At 38.3% G+C, this 22,808-nt stretch overlaps 1 protein-coding gene across 3 annotated transcripts in view; it reads left to right on the forward strand.

Annotated features, from left to right (window-relative positions):
* The window catches only part of MYO16 (myosin XVI), a 627,599-nt gene that overhangs the window by 348,911 nt on the left and 255,880 nt on the right, over nucleotides 1-22,808 (forward strand). The gene's annotated exons all lie outside the window — the stretch shown is intronic.

Here is a 22,808-nt window from a genome sequence, read left to right on the forward strand (position 1 = left end):
ATGTCTAATGGGCACAAAACAACATTCTTCAATAAAAAATATACACTGCCCCTCTGGAATCATAAAAGTATTAGCTGGAACATTTGTGCAATGGGAATTCCACAGACAAAATATTCTTCATAATAAAACAAACTATTTTTTTCAAATTATAATACATTATATATCACAGTATTTTTTTGTGACTTGTTACATGGGTCTTCTCACAATTACAATATTTGTGGGTCTTCTCATATTTCAGCACTAAGGAGTTTGAGAAGTTTGAGTTGAGGTCTAATCTTTTGTTTAGTGATTATGTATATGAAGTACAAAAATTTTGGAAATTATTTGGCTTCTTTATAATCAGTAGGATAAATATAAACTTGCTAGCTCTCTAATCTTTCACAAATTGGTGATCCTTCTGAGTCTTCTCCTTAAAGTTCGTATACACGGGTGAAGGATGTCACTACACACATAGACACACGTATGCTGAGTGCCTACATATCTGTGTGTAAACACAGTTATGAGTGTTATTATTATCACATCTACTTATCTGATTTTTTAAAAAAGATGTCAACATACATATTAAATACAAAACAACCAGCACCTACATTGCCAGCCGAACCTCCCTTTGCTCATTCAGCACTCCTTCCACACTGCAGCTTGTCATGAAATGTCACCAATGCATGCTGAGCCTTAAGCACTGCAAAAATGGAAAGCCTGCCCTCTTCAGATGCACCTTTCCCTTCTTTATTAAAAGCAATTCATTACCTACATGAAACAAACATTCCACAGTAACTGTGAACTGAAGATAATATTTAGCTCATATTCTTATGTGATTAGAACTTGTTAGAACTCCAGACAGAAGAAAACATTGTTGTATTTAATGCCTTATCATTAAAGCTGGAATAGTATTTTGTAACTTTGGGTCTGTTTTTAGAGCTAAAAGTTTTCAAAGTATGACATGACAGTTCATGGAGCTTTACTTCAGAGTTATGGCACCTAAACATACTATGCTGTTTGAAAAATTGGGACAATATCTAGAACAGGCAGAAAAGTACTGTCACTCAACTATAAGATGTGAAGTGTACAGGTCCAGATATCAGCTTCTATAGCTTAACTGCATGAAAACAATATTTATAACACTTTGCATAGAATCTTCCTCTACAGATTGTTAAAACAACAAGAGGAAAAAAAGTCTCGAGGTCTCTAACATTTTGAGTAGTGGCAAAAAGATTGCACTTATTACAAATTTCCACTAGATGGTGCACTCTCCACAGTCAGTCAGGAGCAAAGAAAACAGAAAGCTCATCTCTAAAGGTTTCTGTTTTATTTATGATTCTTCCTGTGATTTACTTTTGCTTTTCATGGTTGTTTGTTTTTCAAGTTCTATTTCAACTTTTTGTATGAAATTCTAGTATTATGTCTAGGGAATAAATATAGTTTATGTTTGTGGGAATTAAGCTTCAATGGAAGTTAGAAATATTAATAAATTTCTTATCTTGAACCTCCTTTAAACAGCTTTTATGGGTTTAGTCCCAGAACAGTTGGGCTTCAGAATCCAAAGATGTTATTCCTAATCTCCCTTCATATTGATTAATGATGGAAATGAGTGGGGTGTTGCATAACATTTTCAGCAAAGGTCAGATTTTGAATTATAAGCCGAAACCTAGCAATCGCTTGACTCAGAGCATGTGACCTGTTCCTAACCTTGTGTGTTAGTGAAAGGAAACTCTGACTCACTAAGTATTTGAGCATGTGACTGCCGCCCGGGAGTACACCTGTCACAGTGTGCTACAGCGATGAACTCTCAGTGAAAGTTCATTTTTTTTGCTAAGGCTTTAGCAAATTACTCACATTGAACTTAACCTGAGGAAGTTCCACATAATATTTTTTTAAAAAGGTAAGAGTAACTTAAACTTTATTTGAGGATGATTCTTCATGATTTTATGACATAATAAAATATTGAATTATCCACACATTTTAGGCAAGCAAAATTTGCAGGTGCTCCTGAGACAAAGGTTCTAGACAGGAGGTATTGTAACCTATGTCTAACTGACTATTATAAATTATTTAAATGATAACCACAGTTGTAATACATACAACTTATGGAACACATACCATAATCTAGACCCTGTGCTTGGGCTCACCACCCTTGTCTGGTTGAATCTTCACCTGTAACTAAGCAGAGGGTGCAGCATCTGCATCAGCCTGTAGTTTAGAAATTCACACTTTCTTCTGACATATAAACTTCAAGGTTCTTGTCTGCACAATCACAATTTGGGAAAAACAGATAAAAATATACATTTTCTTAGCATCCCTTGGTCATTACACTAATTTTAAAGTTCTGTTTTTGGTCTTGAAATTCCATTTTGATTGTATCCATTTCCCCAGAAACTGATGCAAGAGGATACCATGATCCCCAAATATTCTCATATCTTTGTTCTTTAAATGCAGCACCAAGTGCTGAACGTTTGGTCATCACCGCCTTACCCAACCAGGACCACTGTACGCCCATCCTCAACCCACAGCTTCTTATCTAAGTGCCTCTTTAATCCCGCCTGTTACTCAGGGTGGGTCAACATTTGGAAAATACCAACTTAACTATGAAAGCCCATAGCTTGGAAATCTTTAATAAACATTGCTTTTCTGTCATATCAAATATCGTCTCCTAGATGATGAAGGCAACAAAGCAGAATAGGTGTAGAGGAATTTAGAGGGAAGGATTGCTAACATGTTCTTTGAAATTATGTGTTGTTGTCTCAGCATTTAAAAGTGGGGTTGGGTACCAGTCAAGTAAAAACTGTTTTTGCTGGTGAAGAAAATAAACTCACATGAAACTAGACAGTCAGCAGTATGTTTATCTTTCAGTTAGGAAAATAGAAAGTCACCCCTTACCAGGAGAGGGCGAAATCCTCTGAGTCTCACTTTCTCAGTCAATCAGATAAAACAACACATTTTTAAGGTTATTACTAGTGAATCATTATGAATTTAAAGCAATTTAGTATAAATCTTCAATTGATTATTTATAGTTCCCAAATTTAAAATGTCCTGAAAAACAAACATGCATTTATAACTCACATGCTGATTTTAAAAAGTAACACAACCTGAACTCATCTGAAGCAAAATATAAACCTGAATGTTGAGTATTTTAAATCTCTATATATCACACTTATTAAAAATATCCATGTTTTCTTCACAGAATTAAAATGTTTGATTAAGAGATACTGTCCAGCCCCACTGGGGATATAAACACTATATTAACTTTCAAATACCCTCCAAAATTCTGAATAACAAAATATATTTGTTCCTAAAAGTCTAGGATAAGTGGTGTGACTTGCATAATCTTGTACATCAGGAAATGTGTCAGTAATTATGCTTCTCATCAAAGGGAAGACACATCCTACCCCAGGACCACAGGCAGATACTCACTGAAAATGATCTCCACATCTGCTTCTCCTCCTCCGCAGGATCCATTTGCCCCAGCACACCCTCTACCTCTCCCTTCTTCTTACTGTCTCTTTGTCTCTCTCCCTTTGAAATTATTTCTCCTTATAAATAAAAATTATTTTATTGTATTGTAAATTATGAATAACTGTATTGAGACACTAAACAGGCATCTATTTAGTGGGCTGTCCTTTTACTCTGCCAGTGGTAGTGATGTTTATAAATGGAGGCATGGCTCTTGGAGACTAACGAAGGTTGTTGGGCAAGGCCACAGTCTTCTCCAGTGTTTGGTGAGTCCACTGGCATTTCAGAGGGACCTGATCACAGTTCTCTGTGGGTTTATGTCTGTGTTTGAGAATTTGTCCCTTGTGACTACAGCAAACGATATTGCAAACTTAGATGTGACTCTCTACCAGTCAAACCAAACCAGGCATGTCCAGCCAAGGCCATTGGTGGTATTTCCTTTTCCCTCCCAGCCCTGCTTGCCAACCTCTTCCTCCCCTATATGCAGTAGCCCCACACTGCTGTGTGCACAGAGCCTTCCTCTGGATTAAGAGTGGGGTGACCATGTCCCTGTGATATCTGTCATTAGCATTAACCTTGGAGCCTGGGTGAACCATCACCCATTGTCTCAGCTCACATCTGCTCCAGCCTGAGTTTGTCCTCTTAGTGATGCAGTGGCCATTCCTCATCTTTCCTGAATATAACACACAAATATCTCTTATCAATGCTTTCCATATGCACTTTCCCAGTGGTCTCCAAAGTTTCCTTTGTATGTCACAGGAAGTATAGGATAGACAAGCACAGGGGAAAATATGATGTTGTTCTTTGTTCTATAGATACAACCGCATTGCCAAAATCTACACGCTTACATCGTTAGCAAAAAGGTGCCTCTGTAGTTTATAAAGTCAAGTGCTGCACTGTATGGCATTTGGGAGGACTTTTGAATTTCATGAAATTCAATGATAAATACGTGTGAACTGCTAAAAGCACTACACTTCTTAGCTGAAAGCACAGAGTTTAAATTGGGACAGTCCTCCTACTGGCTTGGTAATTTGGGAAAATCGTGCAAACTCTCTGTGCCTCTCTTTGCTCATTGGCGAAGCAGGGCCAACCCCAGAGCACTGCTGCAAGTGAGGACCATGAGGGCTGCCTCGGGAGCTCAGAGAAGCACCAGCCTTAGTGAGTTTGGCAGAAGGACCAGTGGGTGCAGTTGACTTATTGTAGAAGGCCCTTTCCCACTGAAGCCGCATGGAAATAACTGAAGTAATAGTTGTCAGTGCAAAGATTATGAGTTCACCTTATAGCTTTGGTTCACGTAGACCTAGAACCTTGGGCAGTCTTTCTGCCAGGTTATGCTTCCATCTCAGTGAGGCTCTGCTCAGGGACATTCCCAAACTTCTTTTGCATCCGAGTCTGAGCTTTGATTCTCATGTTGCTGTGATGAATTACTTATTTCAGTTATTCAAACTTAGATTTTTTGGCAAAAATCAGCATAGTCTTTTTGATGAAGTGAAGGCGACTGAAAGTAGACATGGAAAGGACAACGGTCCGGGCAGTGGGAGCAGGTAACTTTGGTGTCCTGAGAAGTGCTGGACTGGTCTCTCCTTGGCTCCTTGACTTACTTCTCTGCCACTCTTCTTACAGCGAGAGAATCGAGTCTGTTACTGAGATTGAAAGAGAAGTACAACCTCAGGCAGAACTTGAATACTTCTGGAAAGCTTCCTGATTCACATTTTCCCTAGGGCAAAAAAAAAAAAATCAATTCAGATGCTTCAAATGCTTTGTCTTTCTGTACCAGCTGGAGTAGAAAAAAAAATACAGATTTTCTGTAAGTCTAAAAACCTGCATTTATTTAATCGCAGACATGTAGACCTTGATAAGATTTTGCAGTGCATGATTTGTCCCCAGTCATCTGTCTCTTCAAGTGGATTCTGTTAGGTCCAACCAGACATGCATTGTGTATTTTTCAGGATGAGCTTGAAACTGACAACATCATGTGGATATTTATGTAGAATCCTGTGATAAAATGTGTGTTTATGTGTGCACACAACTCTAAAATTACATTTAGCACAGTGATAAGAAAGAGCACTTTGAAGCTAATTCTGTTTGTTCTTGTAAATCCACAGCTGAATCTGAACACATATGGGCATTATAGTTAAAATCATAATAACTGATGTTTGTTCAGCACTTGGTTAATGAAGGGAGCTGAGTTGAGAACTTGACAGACATCATCTCACTTTACCCATGGCCCAGCCTGACACAAGGCAAGGGTGAGTGCATCACCCAGTCACATGCCAGGAGTGCAGGAGCCACGGCTTTGTCCAGAGCTTTCTGAAGCACATCACAATTTTGCCTCGAAAACTCTGATTTCTAAATCACAAGTGGAAGACTTTATGGAAATGTTTGAAAGGGAGCCACAAAAGGATGGCCACACCCCAAGAGACCAGAGCCCCTGAGGGCAAGGATCACAGCTGCTGGCCTTGTGTCCTGATACTAGGTACCAGGCTGGGAGGATGCTGATTGACCACAGAATGCTGGGAAATTCAGATGCAGAAAGAGTAAAGAGTTACAGGAACAGGTAGTCCAGTGAAGACAGAATGGCTACAGAGTTACTGTTGCTCACAGCCTCTGACTCTAGAATCATTTCAGTGGGAGGGGTCTATTGCAGCTAATGTGCATTTGAGGTGGGGGGGGCGAGCATGAGTGGGGCATTGCTGAGGGTTTTGGGGTCTCATTGCAGAATGACACTGCCTGGACATGGAGAATGGAGAGGAAAGAGAAACTTGACCTCTGGCCACTCTGGGCAGACCCACCCTCACCTGGGCTCTGAGCCTCATCACTTTAACTTCCCCAAATATATCAGTCGTCTTCCCACAAATGTTCCATCACCCTCTGCCTTCCGAATTCTCACTCTTTCTTGCAGTCAGAATTCTCAGAATTCAGGCTGAGCACTTTGGCCTCCTTTGTTTTTGGCTTGTTTGTGGGATTCTGCCACACAGGACTTCCTGTTAACCTTGTCGTTGAGAAACATGCAGAGATTTTACATTGTACGTGAATCCCTGGCAGATCTTCCCTGGCTAGCCTTATTTGTATACTGTAATTTCAGAACCTAGGTCTGGGCATTGATACATAAGCTGTTACATTTCATATGTCAGCTTTGTCTGCTCTGACACCAGCATCTCCTTTATTATTGAACTCTCAGCTCTATGGAGCTTTCTCACAATCTCAGGATGCAAAAAATTCTCCTGCTTATGACCATCAGCTTATGACCTTACTTGCCTCAGGAGGAATTAGTTTTGTAACATATTTGAATGCTGGAGCTAATACATAAATCAAATTCTTATATGAAGAGATATATATGGCCCCATAAGCATTTGGACATCTAACAGAAATCTCTGACTGAACTTGTCACAGTCCAAACTCCAGCTACACCCACCCTACCCACCCCTACCCAAACCTGCTCCACCCTGGGCTGGGAACTACAGGTCACAGTGGCCCAGACAAAATTCCCTGGAGTGTCCTTGACACCTTCTTTTCACAACCACAGTCAACTCCTGAAGCTGGTTCTTCTTCTCACTTTCTCCATGCCACCACCCCAGGGTGACATGTCCATGTGCCTTTCTAGGATGATGGCATTTATATTCACAGGCCACCCTCATCCCCCATAAGGAACCAATCCTCAGTGCAACAGTCAACAGAGCAATTCTTTGAAGCGTTTTTCTGCCGATGCTGCAGTTTTTCCTTATTTCTCTGAGGGCTCTGACCCACCAGAAGCTTCCTGGGTTCTGTATGATCTGGTCCCTCTCAGTGCAAACCTTCCTTCCAGTCTCCAGGTGGCTCCCCACCTGGCCTCCAGGGCCTCCATATTGTGCCTTGAACACCACAGGCACATCTGCATCCTTGGTTTGCTGTAACTTCGTCTTTCTTCCTGGAAGATTCTTCCTCCAGATTCCACGTTAGCTAACTTTCTTACATCTTCAAGACCTTGCTGCCATCTCCTCCTCTCAGTGAGCCCCTGATAGAACTGCCACCTGAACCCTGAACTCTGTCATCCCAAGCCCTCTTAGCATGCTCTGCTTGCTTTTTTTATATAGCACTCAGCACCTTGACATGCTCTATAATTTAATTTTTCATACCTTCTATATCTTCTCTATTCATACCCTGGGATTGTAAGCTCCATGAGGGCATGGGTATTTGTCTAAATCATTGATGAACTGAGAGGGGCCAGAATAGTTCTTGGTACAGAATAGGTTCTGAGTAAATATGTGTTGACTGTGGAATATATGAAAGTACCAGTTTAACTAAGGTCCTTGAAAATGCCATATTCTTAGCCCTCCAAATATCACTTTTGCTTAAGATAATTAAAAAAAAGTGTCATGACTTTTCATGGCTGGGTTATTATTTACCCTAACCTGGGGCTTTCTGCACTACTCCTGAGAGTTTTGGTTAGTTTGTTGTGTGCTGACCCTGACATCTCCTTTGTTAGTGACCCTTTCAGCTGTGTGAAACTTCCCTACAAAATCTTGGAGGCCGAAAGGGCTTCAGCTGTCTTCCACCACCAGTGTAGGGCCATGGAATCAAAACTGTACATTAAAATATACCCAGTAACCTCTGTGCTTATATATTATTAAAAATTCATTCAGATGGGATGCTTGGCTGCATCAAGCTGCACAGCTGGACCCCCCAGATAAGATATGTGAAATGTCGTGAGAGTTCATAGCCATGTAAATCGTGTCTAAGACTCTGTAAGCTAGTGGAGTTGTCTCCTCCATTGCGTGCCTCCTTCCAGTCACACGAATCTAAACAGAACTCCAGAAACACTGCAGAGCCCAACCCACACGTTTCTGAGTCATCAAAAAGTCATTAATTGTGCTTCCACCCTCTACTCCACAAATACCTTCCTCTTGGCAAGTACAAACTGCTGAGTGATCATTACTAATAAAGTGCTTCAAAGAGTCACTCTCACCCACTGTGGTCAGAAGGGTCGATGATGTTTGAACTTCAAAAGAAATTCTCATTATTCAAGTCATCTGTAATCTTATCGGAATCACCTAGAAAAAGAGTTAGTAGAGTGATGGTCCCAAACTTTCTTCACTTATTGATTTAGAAGTGTTGCACTTTTCTATTGCTGTAAGGCTCTGTATTGCAGAGTTAGGTCATATCCTTGTCACACAAGAGCAGCCTGAGGAATGGTACCAGTGTGGGTCAGCGGGCTCTCTTCAGCAGCATGCCATGGCATGCCCAAACTCCACTGACTGCACTCCTTCTGCTGCACAGGAGGCCTAGTGGGTTTTGTTCAGCAACTCACATCTATTTTAATGTTTGCCACACCCTTAGGTATTTAGCTCAACTTTTTTATGTTAATTCATATCAGCCAATAAGTGATTTCTGAATTTTGTTGTTCTGAATCTGACATGTCTTTTCTTGACTATTTCATTTGGTTTGAGAAAAGACAACTCATTCCGAGCCCACAAAAGGTCTTTACTTGTCTCTGCATCAAAAGGGTTTGTGTTTATTGGTACCTGTGTTCTCCAGCCATTGTGTTGTTCAGAATTAAGTAAATGTCATTGTTTGGCACATTTGGCTGAGCATCAACTACAGGCATCCCAGAATTTAAGGACATTTGGAGAATGATGAATGAGGTGCCCTTCATCCTGAAATGGCATGTTTGACTCACCAAGTCTTCCCTGCATCAGTAAATGCATCTCAACTCACACCAAAACCTGATATGTTATTCTTAACTTTCCTTCCCTCTCACTAAGACCATTGGCAACTCTTGTTAGCTATGCCGACTACATATACAAGAGATCTGGTTACCTCTCCCTGTGTCCCTGCTACAATCCGGGCTTGGCTACCATTATCACGTACCTCTAATTATTCAAGCCTTTCTTTTGGGATTCCTAACACTGACTGGCCCCCACTAAAATCCATACCTCACTTTGTAGGAAAGGTACTCTTTCTAAAGTTGAAGTCAGTTTGTATCACTGCTCAACCCCCTTAAAGCTTCCAGCATTTTCCTCTGGAGAGCAGAACAGATTTCAGTCTCTTAGCTTTATTCATGGGCTTCTGGTCCATTCTCTGTCACTGCCACTGGGCTACTGCTGCAGCCACCTTGCTCTGATGCTCACCACTCAAGCTACCTGCTCAGAGGCCTCATCCTCCTGCCCTCCTTCTTACCTCTCTGGCCTCAACTTAAGCACTGTATGTTCACAGAGCTCTTGCAAAGTGAAATGAACTGAGGGCTTCTGACAGCATACTGAGCAGAGAAGGAAAGCATCTAGAAGACCAGCCATCAAAGAGGCTGCAGGAAACCAATCCAAGCCCACACACATCTGCACTAATGTTTCTGTCACCAGTGTAAAAATCGGTATTATTTACTGTATCTACAGGCACAATGGTCTTTTCTGGGAATGCAAAAATAAGAGAGAGTCACTGCTGTGAAGTTGCCCAAAGTGTGCTGGTGCTAAATAATATAAGAATATAACATACTACAGAAATAACTTATTTCAGATTGAAGTTCTTTTTAGGTTATAGGCACTGTGCTGGGAGCTGAGAATACCAAGATATAAAATAACCTGTGTCTGAATTTCCAGAGCCCTAGTATGAAAAAGACCCATAAATAGATCTTAGAGTTTGATATGACAAAGGAAAACCTCCTGGACCTCAGCCAGGAAACACATCTTGGACAGCATGATGATCTAGTGATTGGAGGAATAAGCAGTCACCCAATAAAGAGAATGTCCCAGATGGGGATATAACACAACAAAAGAACACTTAGAGAAAATGAGTGTGTTGTGCCAAATACCAATGATTTTCCTAAGTGAGAAGGTAGTAAATAATGAATTATATTCACACTGTAGCATCTCTTCTCCTTTATGTCTTCCTCCACACAAGAACAAGAGTGATCTTTCTAAATTAGTGTGATTTCCAGCTTCCCTTGGGGAAGGTTAAACCTAGTGATGCCTGCCACTTCCCAGAGATGCTGATATTAAGTGGTCGAGGGTGCAGCCTGGGCATTGAGACTCACTCCTGTGGAATTACAGCATGCCCTAAAGAAGCTACTGTCTCAGGTAAACCACAAGCTCTGCTTCTGCAGTGCTACTCTTCCAGAGGTTCCCTATGAAGCTCAAATAAAAAATTTAGCGTGTTGAATTGATTGCCAGATAAGACCTTTTGACCTGGAAATGTGTTTTTCTTTTACCAGATCTTTGAAAATTTGCAGATTATCTTTTGAGAAAGGTAAAATAGTCAGGCAGGGCAGATATTCTACTGTGTGAAAACAAACCTGAAGGGCAGACATAGCATTGTCATGGCAAGAAAGTGTTCAGCACATTACAGAAATTCAACCCAAAATTCAGTTCTTACAGCAACCTTATAAGGCAGGCCTTTTCTGCCATCTCTAGTGATAAGGAAATACACAAAATACAGAGGAACCCAAGCTCTGGGATGCCCAAAGCCAAGATGTCAGCCCCACCCAGAGCCGGAGCTCACAGGCTCTCAGTGCTGCACCATCTCGCCACCGTGCTGTTTTCTGCCAGACGCATTTCCAGTAAAGCTGTCTGGAACTGCTCAGGAAGGGCTCTGATCGAACTGTCTCGGTGGGAGTACTGGAACTTTCTGTTTCCCCAAATCTGTCAGCTTTGAAGTCCCTGCTGCAGCCCTCCAGCCGCATTCTGTTCAGTTCAATTTTCAGCAGCACCTCTTTTAAAGAGGCATCTCTGAGCCCGCCTTCCAGGCTTTCTTCTCTCCCTGAGGGTAGAGTGATGGGAAAAGCTTGAAAAGTACGAAAACTGAGGCGTTCAGGGAAGAATGAGGAGAGCATGGGACCAGCCTGGAGGTGAGGAAGGACCCAAGGGGGAAGGGTAGAAAGACCTATGTGAGTGCCAGGCATTTCACCATATATTACATCAGTAAATGCATTAATATAGGTGTCAATAATATATATAATTATATCAGTATATCAGGTATACTACATATCATTTTCTATATAAATATTATATAAAACATTAATACCTACAAAATACCATTATATGTCATAATATGATTATTAATATATGTACTTTCATGTTTCTTGTATCTGATCAGAGATGTGTAACTTATATAGAAATATGGAAATTTTTGCATTCGGTAAGTCATGTTGAATTCATATTAACATATAAGAATGCCTTGTGATACATATAAACAACTAAACATGAATAATTGAAAGGAAGAATGGAGACCTTTGTTAGGTAAAAGGAGGGAATGTGGAGAAACTGTAGATTTAGAATTTATGTGAGGGACCACACACACATATAGTAGTACTGTAAAATAAAAATTCACAAAGAAGAATGGACCAAAGCTGTACTTACATTTGAACGTAAATGGCCTAAAGTAAAGTAATAAGCAAAGATATATTGGCAAATATAGTTTTTCATATCAATACCATTATTTTAGACACCTATGATATTCTTACTTAAAAACTGAGCCATATATCTTAGGCCATAGAGTAAAGTTTTATAAATCCCCGAACTCAGGAATTGTACAGGGTATATTTTCTTCACAATGCAATAGAAATACAAACGTAAGCGCTGATTGGTGTGGCTCAGGTGACTGTGCGACTTCCCAGGAAGCAAAAGGTCACTGGTTCAATTCCCAGGCAGGACACATGCCTGAGTTACAGGTTTGGTCCCTGGTCGGGGTGCATAAAAGAAGCAACTGATCAATCTTACCCCCTTACATCGATGTCTCTTTCCCTCTCTTCCTCCCTTCCTTTTCCTCTCTTTAAAAATAAATTTACAAATCTTTAAAAAATTATAAAAATATAGAAGAGAAGGCAAACAAACAAAAATCACTAGAAAACTAAATATTTATCCTTGGCAATGTGGACAAAGAGTATAACCCCATATGTAGTGAAACTAAATTAAGACTATTGATTCAAAAAGAAATGAGAAATCAATAGATGAATTTTTAAAAGGAAACCAGACTGTCTTCATCCACAAAATGAGCCATGCCCAAGACTCCTAAGCATATACTTTGAAACCTTCAAAAAACAGAGAATTGTTTAAACCATTGCAAAAATTAAAGCATGAAGAAATTCCTTTGTTTCTTTTTCAAAGGCAGCATTTATAGAAGAAAAACCCCAGAGTACCAATAAACATATGAAAAGATGCATATTCTCACAAGTATTCCAGGAAATATGAATTAAAAAAATAATCAGGCACCATTTCACAATGACATTTGCAACAATAACAAAAACCAGATAATAGGAAGAGCTAAGCACTCTTACACACTCCTGATGAAAGTTTAAATTAGTACAACCAATTTGAAGAACAATTTGGTAATATTTGTTAAAGGTGGACACATGCATAACATATTGTCAGTCACTGTTACTTGCAGGGGGCTCTTCACAGTATCTGGACACATTTTTGGTAGTCACAGCTTGGGGATGGGGGTGTTACGGACACCCCATGGGCAGAGGCAGGGGTGCTGGCAAACACCGCACATTCCACGGGATGGCCCCACAGCAAAGTATTATCTCACCCCAACTATCAGCAGTCATGAGGTCGAGAAACTCTAGCTTAGAAAAAGCCACACATGTGCATAAATAAATATGTACATGGTTTTCACTCACATATTCTTTAAACATGCAAATAAGTGGAAAGAAAATAAATGACAAGGATGCTATTTTTTAATCTAAATAAATGAACCAAAACTATATCTATTAAGAATAGATATTGTTAAGCTAAAGTTGAGTTAACAAAACAATTTGCTAAATAATGCATACAATGTAAATAATATTTATATAATTTTAACTACACACAATAACATTGTGTACTTTTTAGATACTTATATACATAATTTAATTTTCTTTAAATATAGAGTAAACAAGAGAGACACAATATTAATCATATGTGTTTCATCTGATAAGGAAGGAAAAGAATGTGTAAATGGGGTTGTAAAATTTTACCTGTGAAATTCAATTGTAAACAATAAAGATAGGAAGTAAATGTGTCAAAATGTTACTGTTTTCATATTGTTCAAAAATAATATATTGGCTGTCTCTGTGTTCCTCTTTTAAAACTTAAAACTTCTCTGACTGTCAAAAATTATTTTAAATTAAAAATTCAGCATGTCTGTGCTATCAACACATCAAAAAGAATACTAATAAAATAAAGAATAGATAGTTTTCTGACTTGTAGATACAGGGGCATAAATAAAACATTAGCAAACAGAATCTAGTAGTCCATTAAAAGATACTCAATGATCAATATTAGGAAATTTAAATATTAGTATACATCACATCAATAAGTAAAAGCAGAAAAATCAATCAACCATTTCAATAGGTGCCAAAAGACAGGACAGTCAATTCACAAACCTTATTTTTAAAATCAGAAGGTTTTGGAGACTTTCACAAGAAAAGAATTTTTATATTCAACCCTAAGTAGACATTATATTTAGATGTGAAATAGATCCAGGCTCTTTTTAGCCTTGATCCTAAAATTGTAATCTTTGTTGATAAGAAAAGAATATAAAAAGCATTTACACAATGGAATACTACTTAGTTATAAAAAAGAAGGAAATCTCACCTTTTGTGACATCATGGATGAATCTAGAAAGTATTATGTTAAGTGAAATAAGCCAGTCAGAGAAAGACAAATACTATATGATTTCACTTGTATGTGGACTCTAATGAATAAATTAAAAAACAAACAGAATAGAAACAGATTCATAGATACAGAGAACAGACTGACAGCTGTCAGAGAGGAGGGAGGTTGGGGAGCTAAGTGAAAAAAATGAAAGGATTAAGCAAGAAAAACAAAACCTCATAGACGCAGACCACAGTATGTTGATTATCAGAAGGAAAGCGGGATGGGGGGAGGTAGAAGAGGGTAAAGGGGGGTACATGGTGACGGAAGGAGACTTGACTTTGGGTAGTGAACACACAATACAATATACAGGTGATGTATTATATAGCTATACACCTAAAACCTACATAATTTTATTAACCAATATCACCCCAATATATTCAAATAAAAATTTTTAAAAGCAATAATATTTTCAGAAAGGTAAGAGAAAATTGTTCTTTAGAAATAATATGATTGTCCACATGAAAAATGCAGTAAGTTAATACCAAATATTCTCTCTGATGATATATTTGAGTAAAATATTCAGTTCAAAACAAACATATGGAAAAATAAAAAGATTACATATAGACCAGTCATAACCACTTATATGAAAGCACTCCCCTCCATGTGTCACTGACTGAGGGGAAGCAATAGCCCCACCTGCAGGAAGCCCTCTCTCCACACCCCCATTGCACTTAAGCAGAGCTGCTGAGGAGTACAGCTGGAGGCTATTTCAGAGACAAAGCCTAAAAGAAAGTCTCCAAGCCAAGATGGATCTCTAGTTTCTCTGAGACTACTGCTGACCCTCCCCCAGACCTGGAGCTGGTAAAAGCTGGCCTTGGTGTGCAGCTTGGTTCTTCTGCACATACTCAGACCTAGCAGAGGGAGCCACAAGATGTGGATAGCTGATAGCTCCTAACAAGTTGCCCAGGTCCAATCACAAGCAGCATCTGATTTAGGACTGCACCAGAGTCTGTGCAGATCTACCTAATACATAGAAACAAACACAAAGAGGCAGCCAAAAATAAGAAGAGAAAGAAACAGGCCCAAATGAAAGAACAAGAGAATTCTCCAGAAGAACTAAATTAAGTGGCTGTAAGCAATTTATCAGAAATAGAGTTGAGATTAATGATTATAAGGATACTCAAGAGCATAAAAGAAGACATAGAAATCATAAAAAAGAGCTAGTCAGGAATAAAGAATGTAATATCTGAAAAAAATACACTGGAAGGAATAATCAGTAGGTTAGATGAAGCAGAAAATAAGGTGGAAAAAAGCACTCAAGAAGAGCAGCAAAAAGAAAAAAGAATTATAAAAAACTGAGGAAACTTAAGAAACCTTTGGGACAACATAAAGTGTAACAGCATGAAGAACATAGATGCTAAAATCCCCAACTTCAGCAAATCAAATACAATACATCAAAAAGATCATATACCAGGGTCCAGTGGGATTTATTCTGGAAATGCAAGTTTGGTACAGCATTCCCAAATCAATAAATGTGATATACCACATGAACAAAATGAAGGATAAAAGCCACATGATTATATCAATAGTTCCAGTAAAAGCATTTGATAAAATCTAGCACCCATTTATAAGACCTCTTAGCAAAGTGAGATTAAAGGGAACATACCTAAACATAATAATGGCCACATATGACAAACCCACTGCCAGCATCATACTAAATGGGTAATAATGACAAGCGTTCTCCTAAGATCAGGAACAAGAGAGGGATGTCCACTTTCACCTTTCTTGTTCAACGTGATACAGAAAGTCTGAGACATAGCAATCAGAAAAGAAGAAGGCATAAAAAGCATTCAGATTGGAAATGAAGAAGATAAAACTATCTTTATTTACAGTTGACTTGACAATGTACAAAGAGAACCCTAAAGACTCCACCAAGAAACTACTGGAACTGACAAATGAATTCAGCAAAGTAGCAGGATAAAAAATTAATGTCCAGAAATCAGTTGCATTTTTATGTACAAATAATGAACTATCAGAAAAGGAAAATAGAAAACAATATCATTCACAATTGCTTCAAAAAGAATAAAGTACCTAGGATTGAATCTAATCAAGAATGTAAAAGACCTGTTCTCAGAAAATTATAAGATACTGAAGAAAGAAATTGAAGAAGATACAAATAAGTAGAAGCACATACCATGTTCACTGATAGGAAAAATTAACATAATCATAGTGTCTATTACCCAAAGAAATCTATAGATTCAATCCCATTTCTATCACGATGCCAATGGCATATTTCACAGCATTAGACCAAATACTTCAAAAATGTATATGGAACTACCAAATGCCCTGAATAGCATCAGTGATCCTGAGAAAGAAGAACGAAGTTGGAGGAATCACACTACCTAAAATCAAACTATACTATAAGGCCATAATAATCAAAACAGCATTGTACTGGCATAAAAAACAGACACATAGATCAATGGAACAGAATAAATAGCCCAGAAATAAACCCACACCTTTAGAGTCAATTAATATTCAACAGCAGAAGCAAGCACATAAAATGGTCTAAAGATATTTTATTTAATATATAGTGTTTGGAAAATTGGAAAGATACGGGCAGTAAAATTAAACTAGACCACCTTTTTTATGCCACACACAAAAATAAATTCAAAATGGTTTAAATTTTTAAATGTTAAAGCTGAAACCATAAAAATCTAGAAGAAAACATAGGCAATAAAACCTTGGACCTTGCTCATAATAATATTTTTTCTGATATATCTCCTCAAGAAAAAGAAACAAAAGAAAAAAATAAACAAATATAACTACATCAAACTAAAAAGGTTTTGCACAACAAAGGAAATCGTCAACAAAATAAAAACACAATCCACTGAATGGGAGAACATATTCACTGATGCGGACTCTGACCAGTGGGGTCAGTGAGTTGTGGATGTGATGAATAAATTCACACGGATTGCAGAAATCCTGTGGAGAAAAAGGGATGGCATGGCCACTCTCTGAGTGAGAGAGGGCCCCGACCCCTGCCTGGACAGGTTTTTATTGCTTTGCTGGGTATATTACATCGAGGATGGTCCTCATTTACTATGCACAGGTTCCCTGTAGGTGATTACCTTTTACAGATAACAAAGGAGAGAATGTTGCTAGTAACTTCACAGAAAAGGATGTGGCAGATGTAAGGGGAAAAGTGGTTGAACTGGTTACACTCCATACTTGGGAGGTTTAGCACAGATTTAGGAGGTTACTTTGAAGATATGCAGTAAACATTTGCTGCCTCAATTCAGGGTGAGGGAGTTTTAGCAAAAAACAAGCCTCAAAGCAGCCTAGGTACAATGCAGACCTGATCCCCCATGGGAGAACCTATCCATGGGCTCGGTTCCTGTGTGCTAACTGGCTCCCTGCCAGTTTTCCAAATCAGGGGCTGGGCTACATTCGCCACTCCACGTGGAATGGTTCCCTATAATTCACCAATACATCTGATAAGAGGTTCATATCCAGAATTTATAAAGAACATATAAAACTCAACACCAAAATCAAACAAACAATCCAATGAAAAAATGGGCAAGGAACCTGAATAGACACTTCTCCAAAGAGGACATATACATACAGATGACCAATAGACATAAGAAAAGATGCTCAATGTCACTGTCACTAATCATCAGAGAAATGCAAATTAAAACCATAGTGAGATATCACCTCACACCCATCAGAGTGGCTATCATCAATCAACAAAGAAATGCTGGTGAGGATGTGGAGAAAGGAGAACCCTTTTGCACTGTTGGTGGGGGTGTAGACTGGTGCAGCCACTGTGCAAAGCTGTGTGGAGATACCTCAAAAAATTGAAAATGGAAGTACCTTATGACTCAGCAATTCCACTTCTGGGAATTTATCCAAAGAAACTTGAAACACTAATTTGAAAGAATATAAGCACCCCTATGTTCATTACAGAGTTATTTACAATCACCAAGATATGGAAGCAGCCCAAGTGTCCATCAGTAGATGAATGGATAAAATAACTATGGAATATTTCCATAATGAAATACTACTAGGCCACAAATAAGAAGAAATTTTTATCCTTTGCAACTTCATAGATGGACCTAGAGAACACTATGCTAAATGAAATAAGCCAGTAAGAGAAAGACAAATACCATATGATTTCACTCATGGAGGATCTAATGAGCAAATTGAACTAACAAGCAAAATACAGACAGACTCATAGATAGAGAGCAGGCTGACAGCTCTGGGAGGGAGGTTAGAGGGGTGAAGGGATCAAGCAAAAAGGAAAAAGGACTCATGGACATGGACAACAGTGTAGTAATTGTAGGGGGGAAAGAGACATAATGGGGATAAATGGAAAAATACAATAAAAAATAAAATCACCCTCATTTCTATCAAAAAATATATATAGTAAAAGAAATTTGTTGGCAAAATAAGTCTAGTCTAAATTTTAAAAAAGACAATGGGAATTCTTCTTTAATGATGCTGCTAAAATATAAAATAACCTGTGAATAAATATGACCTAATAAAGAGATTCACAAATAAAATGAGAGCAGGAATTTTTGACTCATTAAGAACCAATCATGAAATGCACATTCATGCACTCACTTACATACACACCTCTTCTATCTGTGCAGGTCTGTTTTACAAATTAGAATTTCTTAAGATTCAAATTCAAAGTTTTATGATGGGAAAACATTAAAAGCCTTGCTCTGAGTCATTTTAGTCTGCCTAAAATTATTTATCCATCTCTGTCTTTTCTGTCCAAGCTGATTTCCTACCAATTCCCACCAAATCCTCTGCCCGCACCGCACACCTGCCCCCCTGCCCCCACCCTGCCCTACAGGAACAGCACCTGTCATGTTTGTGGGCAAACTTTTTCAGTGAGTGAAGGAGTAAATGAATAAATGCCCCCACACTCTTTTGCATGGATTCTCTTTTCCACTTAAAAAACATTTTTATGCTAAAAAATTCATCTTGAGTATCTCTGGCCTTTGAAGGTTTCCCTAACTCCCTTCTCTGTCCTTTGTAGTCACAGGTAATGAATGCCCTTCATCTTTTGAATGCCATTGTAACTGTGCGTATCTCGACTGTGGAATTATTCATGGGTTATATGGTTTGACTATATTGCTTTCTTTCTTCTAAAAGCCAGTATCCTAAGACCTGAGGAGATGACTGAATAAACTTAATGCATGTAGAGCCTGGCACCATTATTGGCCCATAGAAGGTGTGCAATAAAATGGATGAATAAATAACATTGTTAGATGGGTGTGTGTTCCCATGTGTACAGATTTCTAGATTTACCACAGTGATTCTAGATTGGAATTTTATTCAGTTGGAGGCTTTGATTTGCAAATCATCACATGCATTTATCTTACCAAATTTGAAAAATTATTGGCCGTTATTTCTGTGAATGTTCCCTGTCCCTTGTTTTTCCTCTTCTTTTCTCTGGAACATTTTGTTAAATACATACTCTTCTCTCTCATTCTATTTTTTCTCCCCTAACTTCTCATTTATATTTTCCATCTCTGTCATTCTGTGCTTCATTCTGGGTAGTTTCTTCAGTGATTTCTTGTAGTTTACAAATCCATTTTTGAGCAGTGAATAATGTGATATTTAGTGCACATATTGAAATTTAATTTCAATGACTTTTAATTTCTAAGAGTTCTTCTTTATTCTTTTTCAAATCTGCTTTTTCTTAACTATTGATTCTTATTTTATGTCATATATCCAGTTATTTTCTTTGTCTTAACCACGCTTGTCATACCATCTATAACCAATTTATAACCAATATTATCCAAAGTTCTCAAGCTTCCACTGTTGCTGTTTATTACGTCTGCTGAAAAACAGGATTCATTCTATCAATATCTGTCATTCAGCGAGTGACTTGATATCTGAAAGAATCCTGTGTGGTCAGAGTTGGAATGTTGTCCTTTTGATCTGGTCAAATGCTCTAGGAGTCTAACCAGACAGGGACTATTCCTATGTTAATTTGTTAGTGAAAATGTGCTATGGTCATGTGTAGTTTATGTTTTACATTTAAACCCCTAAAACTAGGAGAGGACTGGCTGTGGTTATGATTTCTCTGGGGAGAGACATTTGCCCACCCAGAATCTCTCTAAGAAAGTTTTCTTGTTGCTTGTCAGTATATGTGGGCAGCTAAGATGTGTTATAGTATCCCTCCCACTCAGGTAGTAACCTTTTGATTGTTCATCTTTATGTACAATAATTTCTAGGGGCAACAACATGTTCTCCTTTCCCATGCGGGCCATAACCCCTTGGTTAATAGGATAAGCCAAAGTTCCTATAAACCCTGAGACTTAGTTTGCTGTCCATCTAGTGGCCTAGGGACTGCTCCTTTTTCAGTGGGATGTCAGCTCTCCCATTGAAATCATATTCTCAGTTTTTCTGGTTCACATGGTCCCAGAAGTATACTAAACAAGGTGTTCTCTGCTAATGATATATTTTCTGTTTGAAGAAACGAGGGACTCTATTTCTCTTCATTGTAATTACAGAGAAAATAGTGACTTTAAGTTACTTTAAGATATATGAGCTGCCTATGTATGTAAAATAGACCATCATACAGATGTTTGCGATTGCAAGCCCTTTTATGTCCACCCAGGAAATGGGTGCTATTGAATTTGATTACAGCTAGATATTTTGACAAATTCTAAACACATATATGCTTATTTTGGGATTATTGTTCGAGGTAGCTAATTCAGAGCTTTAGCTTTTAGATTGATTAATCTCACATTTTTTCCTGAAATAAAGTACTTAAAAACATTAATATCAACAGAAGGCACTGGGTAGCCTCATACATAGTGATGTTGATGACCTTGGGGTCATGTATAATATAATGTGTGTGCATGTGTGAGTGATATAAAGGTACAGAACAGTTTGTTCTAGGCATGCTGCAATATCTCACCTGTTTAAATATTTCATGGTAAACAGAACATCCTGCAATGATGACTGATTGTATTTCTCAATTGTCTCTTACATCAAATGTATTTGCTTGGTAAAATAATCTACATGCTGTACCTGTAAACCCTCACCATAAAGTTGCTGGTTGCTGATAACCTTTGCAAAATAATTAGTAATAAAAGACCCGTACCCACTAAAAATAGCAGAGGACACTTAGAAGTGAGGAATTAAAGTAACAAGATTCTGATATCACATTAAGTATATCATAGTAAGTCCCTTAAGGATAAAATAAAGCTCAGCTATTTGAGACTCTATTGCACGGCAGACCACTTCTACTACAAAATAAATTATTTGGTATGTTCTGTGATGGAGGTCTGCCCTGGATGTTCAGTGGGAGCCTTGGGCTGCAAGCCCTCAGTGCACACAACTTTCCAGAGAACAGGCTCTGGACATGGCCCACTATTGGTGCCTGACGAATGATTCTGAAATCTGAAGGAGTGAACTCAAGTAAGAATAAGCCAGAAAGGAGAGGTCACTGGAAGTCAGTGCAGGAAGTGGGACCTGGGGATGGACTGACAGGGAACGCTACCCTCTACCTGAGCCCCTGCTCCCTGCCCCCTCCCTCTCCAGGAAGTGTGTTGAAGAGAGAGGGATCCTGAGAGAACCACCAGGAAGACTGAGCTGCAAAATTACATGAAGGAACCAGAAAGTGGACCTATATGTCCACTTGCCCCTTTGTAAAGAGTGTTCCTCAAGCATTGATTTAATTGAGAGAAATGCTTTTTCTTTTTGGTATTGCTGTAAAAAGCTCACTGCAGCAGTGAAAGTTCAAATTAATTCAAAAGTAATGTGTCAAGGTTTACCAATTTGGGTACTACAAACACATTCTCCTCCTTGTCTCAAGCAAATTAGTTTTGTTTAATTAACTTTGAATTTTCTTAAATACTAGAAGTTGGTTTAATTATGCATACATTCAATAATCTATTTTGTGGATTAATTGGCCAAAATATACTATGTTTTGAGTGTGTACTATACTCAATTCTGCACTTCCAAAGAATGCCAGAGAGGCCAGCAGCTCTGCATTTCATGGATAGTGTTTTGTTTTGCCTCTTCTTTAATTAGAGATTGGTTTTTTAAAGCCTTCATGTATTGCTTCACATTGTAACTCTATTATTTGACTATTTTTCTTTGTTTTGCACATGCAATACAATTATTCTTATAAGCATATTTCCTCTAAGTATGTGCACTACTTCTAAGTTCCCTTCCCTTAGATAAGGAATTTTTATGTTTGAAGGTCCCCAGGATTACAAAGCCTCTTAGACATATGCCGATGAGAGTAAGTGCATTTACCAAATTGTTAGCATTTTACTATATCACTAATTGAAATGCATATTTAGAGTTTCGGATCAAGGCAATTGTTGACTGAAACATGCACCAGCATTTTGGTATTTAAAAAAAACACAAAATGTTCACCTTTTTAAATATTGGTTTGCCTTCTTGAATTTAATAGTTAAGTAATCACTGATATTATATATTAGCATTCTATATAATATGTAATGTAATGCATATATGTATATATTGTATAATTTTCTCTTGACACTTCTGTCCTCCCCGCTATCTCTGGACAAATACCGTGTTTATTCATCTTTGAATCCCCAGTAATCACAATTCTTGGCACACGTATAAAGTCAGTATTTTTGTTTACTGGACTAAAACCTTATTATCCTAAATTATCAACCTATGAGAACAAAAACATGGAACACTGTCTCAAACTGTATGTCAACATACAGTTTGTTCAAGTCACTCTAAAGCTTCTTTCATTGGACAGCATAGATCTGCAGTAGCACGGTCACCTCTATTCGAGCAATTCTAATGCTCTAA

The sequence above is a fragment of the Phyllostomus hastatus genome, unplaced genomic scaffold, assembly GCF_019186645.2.
Source record: "Phyllostomus hastatus isolate PE091 unplaced genomic scaffold, TTU_PhHast_1.1 phas_scaffold_46, whole genome shotgun sequence".
Classification (NCBI taxonomy): domain Eukaryota; kingdom Metazoa; phylum Chordata; class Mammalia; order Chiroptera; family Phyllostomidae; genus Phyllostomus; species Phyllostomus hastatus.